General features: G+C 29.9%; 3 non-coding genes across 3 annotated transcripts; all 3 read right to left on the bottom strand.

The window, feature by feature from the left end:
• Window positions 1-8,097: 8,097 nt before the first annotated feature.
• Trnai-gau lies at window positions 8,098-8,169 on the bottom strand. The gene has a single exon. It is a non-coding gene; the product is annotated as a tRNA-Ile (tRNA).
• A 1,355-nt stretch (window positions 8,170-9,524) lies between these two features.
• Window positions 9,525-9,596, bottom strand: Trnai-gau. The gene has a single exon. It is a non-coding gene; the product is annotated as a tRNA-Ile (tRNA).
• Window positions 9,597-10,968: 1,372 nt separating this feature from the next.
• Trnan-guu lies at window positions 10,969-11,040 on the bottom strand. The gene has a single exon. It is a non-coding gene; the product is annotated as a tRNA-Asn (tRNA).
• Window positions 11,041-12,512: the final 1,472 nt, after the last annotated feature.

Here is a 12,512-nt window from a genome sequence, read left to right on the forward strand (position 1 = left end):
GAAATATCTCCAAACCGTAATGCCTGTAAAGCAATAGTGTTAGAATAATATGTAAATCATGATCATAAGTCGTGACTGTATATTGTCATAACAAATGTTATTGTGAAAACAGTTATCAATTCAGCATTTAGGAATTTGATTTTATCAAACTATATACATGTTTCCAATATTTTTTTGTGAAGGCATAATAAGATTCAACATAAAGAACTGTTTTTTTTCCCGTCAGTAATGAATGATTTATAATATTATGTGATGTTTAGGATAAAATGATAAACTGAGCTCGTAAGGATAATGACAATTGCAAGAATGTAAACTCATTTACAAATTTAAAACGCTGTTACATATAATGATAAAATGTAATGAAAAATAGACTATTAACAATTACTATAAAGGATTTGACTGATATCAAGTATCCCTACATATGTTCAACTCATATTTTTACCAGGTTTGAGCATAGTTGAAATACCTTTGCTTTTGAATTAACAAACTGATTTTCCCTGAGAATGTGTATTTGCACTTGAAAAGAAAATGTAAAATATTTTTCGTACTAGAGTACTAGAGTAGCAATGATAATGTTGATTATAATATCAATAATAATGACAATGCCAATGATAATGATAATGGTAATGAAAATAATAATGATTAAAGATAAATACATGGATAATGATAATATTGAAGATGCTTATAAACCAGGTAATGTCTACGGAAGAAAAATCATTCTTGTATAATGAAGGATTAATTATGTTAAAGGAGGAATTACATATTGAAATTGCTCTTAAGGGACATAAGTTGCCTGCAATAATTTCTAAAATGATTATCGGTAAATGACAGTATAATGGAATTTCAAAAAGGAGACCCATACAAAATACGATAATATGTCTATATAATATGTGCTGTTGCCTTTACCTTTATTACAGAAGTTTACCTCTGTGTTAGAATCATAAAGACAGTATTACTATATTTTTATACTATGTTTCAAACTTACACAACAACAAAATTATACATTTTTTCTTCATTATCATACGGCTCAGAATGAAAAAAAAAAATGCAATATCAGTTGATAGTTATTATTTTAAAGTCCAAAGTCACAGGCTTTTCCTACTTTCTAACATCTATTTTTTCCATAAATAATTTGCATAAAAATAATGGCAAAGAATTAGAATAATTATAAAGATAACAATGGTAGTGATAATAATAATAATAATAATAATAATAATAATAATAATAATAATAATAATAGTAACAATAATAATGATCCTAATAATAACATTAATTATGATAAACAGTAATGATAATGATAATAATGATAACAATAACAACAATGATGATAATGATAGTGATAACAATAATAGTAATGGTAATAATAACAATAATAGGAATGGTAATAATAACAATAATAATAATGATGATAATACAATAGTAATGATAATGAAAATAACTGCAAAAAGATACTTCATTTCTTCACACTATAACACAGTAGAAAGAGGTATGTAAAACCAAAGATAACAAACAAACAAAAAAAAATTGGAAAAGAAGACTTATACATTCATCCCTGTTATCACTACAATAGAGAGACTCAAGATGTAATGAGAAATTTTAAATGTATTTAATTCCAAGCGCTTAGATCTTAAACATGTCTAGTAAAACTGTAGCAATTTATATAATATGTGTGTATTTGAGTGTGCATACATTCCTCAAAATGCCTCTACAGTCTATTTTTACAATTTTTGTTAATTTGTAGATATCACAAATTTTCGCTACATCTGTTTATATTATCATCATAATATACAAGACTGAAAAACGAAAGCATTTTCAAATTCTTATGTAATCAAATATTAGCATTATACATTTGCAAAAAAAATGTAGATTTGGAACATTTTATTAAATTTTATACATTAAAAAAATATGTTATTAATAGCTGATACTGAAAACAATTATCACAGTGCCGTTACTACGGTTTAGTCACAACTATACTGATAATCCTGATTATTATTTCATTAATGCTGCTTTATATAAGTTTACTTTCTAGTATCTACACTACACAAGTTATTTTAGAGCATCGAATAGTATTTAATATATTCTTAATTTTATAGTAAAAAACGGATAAAGTTCATGGAGTCATCAGCAGAAGATTTTAATAATTTAATCCCCTTTTATGTTTAATTTCCAAATACCATTTTATCTATATCAAATATAATAAAACATTTATCAGTACTGGAAAATTATTCTTAAAACAAAAGACAGACTCGCTCTCTCTCCCTCTACCCCTCTCCCTCCCTCTTCCTCTTCCTCATCCTCTCCCTCCCTCTCCCTCTCCCTCTCTCTGTCTCTCTCTCTCCCTCTCTCCCCCGCCCCCTTTCCCTCTCTTTTATCTTTTATTAAAAACTTTGTAATTTTGGCATCATATCACACGGTAGAATACAATATGATGATTGTCAGTGTAAGATAGCACATGAAAAATAACTTTTGGAGAAGGAGACATAGTGAAAAAATAACTGATAGATGCATTTATAAATTTGAATAGCAAAATCATATTCATCATGGCTTAATGAATTAAACACTCGCCTTCGAGGCATGGGGCCTATGGTTCGATTCCTTCGACCTTTTTACTTTACATTCGTTTCCGTGGTCATACATTTATTAATCTTATTATTAACTAATTAATATTATTTAAAAATCATGATAAACGAGAAGCCATTAGCAATAAACGCTGAGAATTAAAAATCTAGCCTCAGCATCTTTGCCTTGATATAATTTTATTGCAATAATATGTGCGAGTGTGTGTGCATGCGTGTATAAAAATAACAAGTATGAGAGAGATAGACATACAGATAGAAGGTAGAGAGCGAGAGAGAGATGCGTTCGTAGTCCCAACCCTGTTTGGTAGGAATAATAACACTGATAAAAAAAAATATCAATAGTAATGAGCAATAGAAATGGCGATAATGGTAACAATGTTGAAAATAGAAAACAATAATATGATAAGGATAATGCCCCAGACTTGTGATAAAAATAATAACGATATATGTCCAACGAAACTACTTATTGCAAAATTGTAAGTCGTTGATAGACAGGCGTAATAAAAAATGAATTCATTTTTTTTCCATAGATTACATAGATTACCCCGTCTCTCTCTCTGTCATTTTCTTCACCTCCTAATCAGAATATTTTTAAAAGGTTTGAGCATAGCTGAAATACCTTTGTTTTATAATAAACAAACTCACGCCGTTGTGTTACGTTTTTTCTGAGAATAAAGTACATGAAAAGAAAATGTATAATGTTTTTTTGTATCTATCATATTGCGATTAAATATCTATTTTTATGTTATTACGTCTAAGGTGAACAATAAAAACCATAAAATAACAAGACCATAAAACACAACAATGACACCTACGTGGAACGTTCCACTTGGCATGGAATGGAATCGATCGCGGGACATCCATGTGGGAAGTGACGACCTTAACCATTCCGCCGTTGCTGCTATATTACATTGGAATTTTTAGTATATTTAAACACAGTACTTAATATTAAATTTCGGAAGAAATTGCGGAAGGAAGTTGAAGACAGACGGGGGATGATATTTATTCATAAAAATAAACTCAGTAATTATAAGAGACTCAACTAAATATTCATATATTTCTGTATTTGACTGTGATATCTAAGAAAAGTCTCTCTCACCCTCTTTCTTTCTCGTTCTCTCGATCTCCCTAACTCTCTCTCTCTCGCTATCTATCTGTATATAAACCTTTCTATCTACCAATCAGTCTCTAAGTGTTTCTACTTGTTTTCTACTTATTCTTCTAATGATTTCGTACACACTGGCAGCAAATCTGATTTATACTGAATGTAATTAGGATAAAAATGATCATAATTATTGCAGTAAAATTATATGAAGCCAAAGTTACTGAACCTTGAATTTTAAATCACAGCTCGCGATAGAAGTGCTTTCTGGTTAGATTTTAAAAAGTTCCTTGGCCTCCTTGTGTTGACTATCCCTTCATCTGTCACCTTCCTGTTCCTTGCATCTCAAGCATGCAAGGATAAGAGAATCAAGAAACGATCTAACTGTCGTACTGGAATATTGTAAAGTGAATTTCAAGATGAAAAGACTCATTCTCTTTATATATAAATATATATAAATGCAGATACACAACTTTGTCCATTTATACTTTTCTGCTTACCCATCAGTCATTTTCACTCACTTTTCTTATTAGATATTCTTCTTTCAATTTTTTACACACTGATAGTAAATTTGCTCGAGGAATCAGTTCAGTCTGTGTGCATATGTGGGTGCATACTTACATTGACATGCGATTGGTTAAACTCAGCTTAATGGGTATGAAGACTATGACTGAATACATGGATAAAAATAAAAAGCATGAGAGAGAGCCATATAAGGTAGAGAAAAATAAAAAAATAAAAAAAGGTATTATGATAAGGATAACGCCCAGACTTGTGATAAAAATAATAACGATATATGTCTGTGGAACATGTCTTTATCCAACGAAACTACTTATTGCAAAATTGTAAGAAAATCGTTGATAGACTAACACACACAAAAAAGTAAGCCCATAGTCCCTGTTATGATTTCATTTTTTCACCGACTGCATTGAAAACGCCTCTATCTAGCATTTTCTTAACCTCCTAATCAGAATATTCATTATAAGATAAAAGAGATTCTAACTTCTATTTACAATTCATGACTCGTTCTCATCTGCCCTTGGATAATGATCACAATTTTTTGCTCTCCATGTTTTCCTTCTTTCTTTTTACCTCTCCTTTGTTTCTTATTCATTAGTTAGTGAAAAATGCCCATGGATATGCATTTTTGATACATAAATACAAAATGTTGATATCCTAACTTTGATTACAATTTATTATTTTCGCTCGGATCCGCCCCTAGATAGTGGTCTCTTCTTTTCAGCTATTTCTTCATGTTATTATTCTTATTTTTTTCCTTTTAAGCATTACATCAAGGAAAATAATACTATTAACTGCTGTAAAAAAGAAGAAAAAAAAAAAAAAAAAAAAAAAATATATATATATATATATATATATATATATATATATAATTTTCATTAGTGTATCATGAAATTATGAAATGACACAAGTAATGACGATTGCAATAAGAATGTAAACACAATTACAGACTTCAGACGTAGTCACATATGGGAAAAATGCATTAAGGACAGTAGCTTAATAACAATTATTATGAAGAATTTGACTAAGATCAAGTATCCCTACAGATTTCTACCTCATTAATACTTTTAAAAGTTTGAAATACCTTCGTTTTTTAATTAACAAACTCGCTTTGTTACGTTTTTTCTGAGAAAAAAGTAGATGTACACTTGAAAAGAAAATGTAAAAAAAAAAAAATTTGTACCTATCATGTTGCGATGAAATACCTATGTTTATGTTATTACGTCTAAGGTAAACTGAAAGACCATAAAACACAACAATGGCACCTATGTGGAACATTTCCACTTGGCAGGGAAAGGGATCGATCGCGGGATTTCCTCGTGGGAAGTGAAGACCTACACCATTTTAATATATTTTAACACAGCACATAATATTCAATTTCGTTTCGTTTTCTGTTATTTTAATATAATAATAATAATAAGGATAACAACAACAATAATAATAATGGTAATTATAATAATAATAATAATGATAATCATCATCATAATGATAATACGGATAATAATGACTGACAATAGCAGTCAATGATGATAATAATGATAATGATAATTATAATGACGATGGTAAAGATCAAGATGATGACAAGGGAAATGATCATTTCTATAATAAAGAATTTATTATAAAGTAAAGGCTAAAACATATATGGTGTTGTTGTTTTTTTGCTGTCTTTACTTTTACTACAGTTTACCTTTGTGCTAGAATCATAGAGACAGTAATATATACTTTCCTTCCATGTTACAACCCTACACAGCAATGGAATTATACAATTTTCCTCCATTGCCATACGACTTAAAATGAAAAAAATACAATATTGGCTGATACATTTTTACATTTTTATCTAGACTAACTTTTTCAGTCGGCGCCTGTCGTATCATTGAGCGCTATAAATAGTATAAAATTTATAATAAAGGGAAACGTGAAAATAGTAACAAAATAATTTTGTAAAAAAAAAAAAAAAAAAAAAATGTAAAAGTGTTTTATCACAATACTGGCGCAACGTAATATATATAAAAGATTTGATTACTTTTTGAGTTCTTATCAAGGTTTTCATCATTATCATAAAAATCAATATACTAATTGTTACAGGAAAACGAAACTAAAAGCAAGTGACAGCAGTCGAGTGTTTTACTCATTAGGCCAGTTTGAATATGCTGCAAGGTATGTCAGGTTTCGTTTTCCGATGTACTTGTCTTTTGAATATGTTTAGCTTCTATGTGTTTATGATTGTGAAAGAGAGAGAGGGTGGGCATGCAAAAAATGTTTATGAACATCTTTCACGTGGTATTTGATAAAAGGCGTTTAGGCTGTTTTCTACATTTTATTCAAATTTTCTAAATAACTTAACCATCTCTAAATGTAAACATACTAATCCTTCTAAAATAACTTGACAATTAAAAAGCACATCTGTCGTTCAGATATATTATTTTTTATATCATAAACTGTTCTATTCAACAAGTAAAAGGTAAAGCAAAATACCATACATGCTGCAATACAATCTTATAGCGTTAAGGCAGCTTATTGTATGCCTTTGTGAGAGTGCATATCACCCTTTCCCAGTATTTTTTCTTGTCTGTCTGCTCGTCTGTCTGTCTGTTTGTCTGTCTGATAATGGATAGGTCATTCCAAATTCATTTTATATACATAACTCAGGTTTATGAATTGAATTACTAACGTGATGTTATATGCAAAGTTACTATACTTCGCTGTTTCCAATATACCCAATGAGATTACATGGCTTGATAGATCTGAGAGAAGAGAGCTTGTCTTCATCATTATAAAATGTCTACCGGAACCATAATTTAAATATTTACATGTTACATGCCATTCTCAGCTGTTTTTTACTTGTATCGGTCTCAGGGACAGTCCAAAAGAAATGCTTGTGCTTCGAGGTAGCAACCAACGAGTGTGAGACAAGCAAACACAGATAGAGAAAATGTGCATCAGTCACACACAAACACAGAGTAAAAGTATTCGAATGATGAATACGTTAGAAAACAACAAGGGACAGGTTACTATCATCATTATAATTACGCTATAAGTGAAGTCATTATTAACATTATTAGGATCATAATTATCTTAATAGTCATTGTTTAATTATCATTATTATAGACATATTAAACGATGCGTTGAAAAAGAGAGAGGGGGAGGCAGGGAGAAAGTGAGTGAGAGGAAAGGACGGTGAGAGAGAGAGAGATAGATTTAGATAGAGAGAGAGACAGAGAGTTAGAGAGATAGAGAGAGAGAGACTAACAGATAAACAGACAGACTCAGAGACAGGATGAGAGAAGGAGAGAGAAGACAGACTAGCAAGCATAAACTAACCTTGCAGGTCATTATGCCTGACTAGTGATTTCGTAAATATTCAAAATGGTTTGATAAGAAAAACCTTCGAGGTGGGGAATTTGGTTCCATTCCCGTCTTTTATTTTTAGCCTCGTTTTTCTGCAGTAATGAACATGAAAACTCTAATGATAAGAACATTAATACTGCTAATGATAAGGACCACACAAATAAAGAAAGGAAAATAATGATAATAACAAAATTTTTATACCGAACTTTATAGCGTTTTAACCCTGAGAAAGTCAAGTTAGTTATTTCAGGGTAAAATAATATGATATAATATGATATAATATTATATCATAATAATAATAATAATAATAATAGTAATAATGATAATAATAATAATGATAGTAATAATAATAATAATAATAATAATAATAATAATAGAAGTAATAATAATACAAATAATAATAATAAAGATAATTATAATGACAATAATGGTCATTAAATAGTAATAATAATTATTTAAAAACTACCTATATTCCGTCCCACTATAATGCATTAGAAAGAGCTAGATAAAGCCAAAGATAATAAGAAATAGGCAAAAGATACACTGAGTTGTCTCCGTTGGGAATCGAACCCAAATCTGTCGCGCATCAAGCGATCATGCTAACCACTACACCACAAAGACTTGATAATAAACGACATTTTAATTATACATTCTTTTCATTTTTTTAAGCATGCATGTCTAGTTTTTAAAAATGTGTAACAATAATTATTGATATGTAATTCTGTGTGCATCCATTCCTCAAAATGCCTCAACTGTCTATATTTACAACTTGTCAAATTTGTATATTTCGCAAATTCTTGCTTGCAATATCAATTTATCATAATATGCAAAACATATAAGAATTAAAACAAATAATTCATAGTCAGACTTAAAAAAGAGCAGATATATTAAATGCAAATAAGAGTGTTAAAAAATGCATTTATCTCACCATAATGAGTGATATATGGTGGGTAAGTTGTGAAACAAGGTTGTTTTCCCTGAAGAAACCAACAGACCGCCGGGGATGCTTTTATAGGCGAAACATATAAACATTTTCTTTGTACAATGAGTTGATCAGTTTGTCTACACACTAATCCAGCGGTTAGTTACCTGCAGCTCTTTTAAGAGGCCTTTGGATATAGGCCTTTGGATATGGGCATTATCTAATTATCTCTTACATGACTTATATTCCTCTCTCTCTCTCTCTCTCTCTCTCTCTCTCTCTCTCTCTCTCTCTCTCTCTCTCTCTCTCTCTCTCTCTCTCTCTCTCTCTCTCTCTCTCCCTCTCCCTCTCCCTCTCTCTCTCACACACACACACACACACACACACATATATATATACGCATATACGTATATTTATATATATATATATATTGTGTGTGATATTTCAGCATTATGTATATACTCTGAGTTAATGAATACGTTGGAACATAGTGCAAGTATACATGAGACAACCCAGAAATTCGCAATCCATTAGTAAACTGAAGTTTAAAACTATATAAAAATTTAAAATGAAAGAACTGAACGTAAAATAAGTTTTCGAGAGTTAAAATATAATTTAACTAAATTATATTTATGTAGTAATGAACATGAAATCTCTAATGATAAGAACATTAATACTGCTAATGATAAGGACCACACAAATAAAGAAAGGAAAACAATGATAATAACAAAATCTTTATACCGAACTTTATAGCGTTTTAACCCTGAGAAAGTCAAGTTAGTTATTTCAGGGTAAAATAATATGATATCATAATAATAATAATGATAGTAATAATGATAATAATAATAATGATAGTAATAATAATAATAATAATAATAATGATAGTAGTAATAATAATAATAATAATAATAAAGATAATTATAATGACAATAATGGTCATTAAATAGTAATAATAATTATTTAAAAACTACCTATATTCCGTCCCACTATAATGCATTAGAAAGAGCTAGATAAAGCCAAAGATAATAAGAAATAGGCAAAAGATACACTGAGTTGTCTCCGTTGGGAATCGAACCCAAGTCTGTCGCGCATCAAGCGATCATGCTAACCACTACACCACAAAGACTTAATAATATGAGGAATGTTAATTATACATTCTTTTCATTTTTTAAGCATGCATGTCTAGTTTTTCAAAATGTGTAACAATAATTATTGATATGTAATTCTGTGTGCATCCATTCCTCAAAATGCCTCAACTGTCTATATTTACAACTTGTTAAATTTGTATATTTCGCAAATTCTTGCTTGCAATATCAATTTATCATAATATGCAAAACATATAAGAATTAAAACAAATAATTCATAGTCAGACTTCAAAAAGAGCTGATGTATTAAATGCAAATAAGAGTGTTAAAAAATGCATTTATCTCACCATAATGAGTAATATATGGTGGGTAAGTTGTGAAACAAGGTTGTTTTCCCTGAAGAAACCAACAGACCGCCGGGGATGCTTTTATAGGCGAAACATATAAACATTTTCTTTGTACAATGAGTTGATCAGTTTGTCTACACACTAATCCAGCGGTTAGTTACCTGCAGCTCTTTTAGGAGGCCTTTGGATATCGGCCTTTGGATATGGGCATTATCTAATTATCTCTTACATGACTTATATTCCTCTCTCTCTCTCTCTCTCTCTCTCTCTCTCTCTCTCTCTCTCTCTCTCTCTCTCTCTCTCTCTCTCTCTCTCTCTCTCTCTCTCTCTCTCTCTCACACACACACACACACACACACACACACACACACATATATATATATATATATATATATATATATATATATATACGCATATACGTATATTTATATATATATATATATTGTGTGTGATATTTCAGCATTATGTATATACTCTGAGTTAATGAATACGTTGGAACATAGTGCAAGTTTACATGAGACAACCCAGAAATTCGCAATCCATTAGTAAACTGAAGTTTGAACCTATATCAAAAATTAAAATGAAAGAACTGAACGTAAAATAAGTTTTCGAGAGTTAAAATATAATTTAACTAAATTATATTTATGTAGTAATGAACATGAAATCTCTAATGATAAGAACATTAATACTGCTAATGATAAGGACCAGACAAATAAAGAAAGGAAAACAATGATAATAACAACATCTTTATACCGAACTTTATAGCGTTTTAACCCTGAGAAAGTCAAGTTAGTTATTTCAGGGTAAAATAATATGATATCATAATAATAATAATGATAGTAATAATGATAATAATAATAATGATAGTAATAATAATAATAATAATAATGATAGTAGTAATAATAATAATAATAATAATAATAAAGATAATTATAATGACAATAATGGTCATTAAATAGTAATAATAATTTTTTAAAAACTACCTATATTCCGTCCCACTATAATGCATTAGAAAGAGCTAGATAAAGCCAAAGATAATAAGAAATAGGCAAAAGATACACTGAGTTGTCTCCGTTGGGAATCGAACCCAAATCTGTCGCGCAACAAGCGATCATGCTAACCACTACACCACAAAGACTTGATATTATGAGGAATTTTAATTATACATTCTTTTCATTTTTTTTTAAGCAACTTATTGAACAATATAAGTTATGATAGAAAAACAAAATGTATATAATATGTATACACATATATATATATGTATATATATATACACATATATATAACATTTACTGATAATATGGCTTTCATGCATATACAATAGTTTTTCAGATGTATCTGACAAAGGAAAACTAAAAATTTATCTGTACATTGCTTCGAAACCTTGGTGTTACACAGCGAGTTGACAGACCACAAAAGTTTCAGAAACTTTTTGTGTGGCCTTTGCACATATCAAGCCATTGGCTATTGGTAAAATGGTAATATACTCTAACTTGCTGCTAACTGTGGTAGCGTGATTTACCTGATTTCATTCTGTATTGAGTGAAATGCTTATGTTCCCTTATCGGCGATGCTGATTGTGGGCTTGTGCAATCGGATAAAAAAAATTTACTTATAAACAATTACCTTGTTAATTGTGTTATTGTACATTTACTAAAGAAAAGTCAAAGCCGCGCTGATGTCACTGCGCAGGTGAAAATCCACACAAAAGTAATAGTGGAAGAACCGCCACTCAGACCCGGAAAGGGAGACTGTTAGTACCATCGGTTTGATCTGTTGGTTTCGTGTTCATTTTTTATTATAATTTCTCGTATTGTGAGGCGTGGAAGTACGACATCAGAGACGTATAATCTATTAAGGTAATAGTTATTATACTGGTTAACTAATTTAAGTAATTTTTTATTTTTTATTTTGGATATAAGCTACTTGGATGCCTTATTTTTACTAGAATATTTTATCTTATATTATGTTGTTTTATTGTATATAGCCTTGGGTTTTATGATTGTTTAAATGGAATTTAGGTTAGTTTTATTCTTATTCTTTCTTGTTCAGTGGTGTTTATTGCCTTTTTTGTTTTATTTGAACTTACATATTGTTTTACATCTTCTTTTGCCTCTCATATATAAGGCAATTTACTTTATTTCTAATAATTCGTTTATCAAAGCAACACTTAAGATGGTTATCTCTCAGGCCTAGATTAGATAAGTGCCATGCGCCACCACTTACGCTCTTTTCAGTTAATAAAGACTAAATAACGACGCAAAATTATAATTAAACGTGGCACAATTGTCCGTAGACTGAAGGAAGAGAATATGAACTACTAAAAAGTACTCTCTCTCTTTCTCTCTCGCTCTCTCTCTCCTCCCTCTATTGTCCCGTACACAAGTAAGGAATGAAAGCGCTGACGGTAAGAGACCCATTAATCTGGAACGAGATTTCACATCACTTTAGGGACAGAGGCTCTCTTTTTCTTAATTCTAATTAATTTTGAATATTTCAAAGTTTTATTTATCATAATCTTATGCCCTAAAACGATGTTCATTTTATGTGGATTTGATAGAAATATATCGTATGATGAGTAAATTTTATCACTTATCATTATTTTATGTC

This window comes from Penaeus chinensis, chromosome 33, assembly GCF_019202785.1.
Source record: "Penaeus chinensis breed Huanghai No. 1 chromosome 33, ASM1920278v2, whole genome shotgun sequence".
NCBI lineage: Eukaryota > Metazoa > Arthropoda > Malacostraca > Decapoda > Penaeidae > Penaeus > Penaeus chinensis.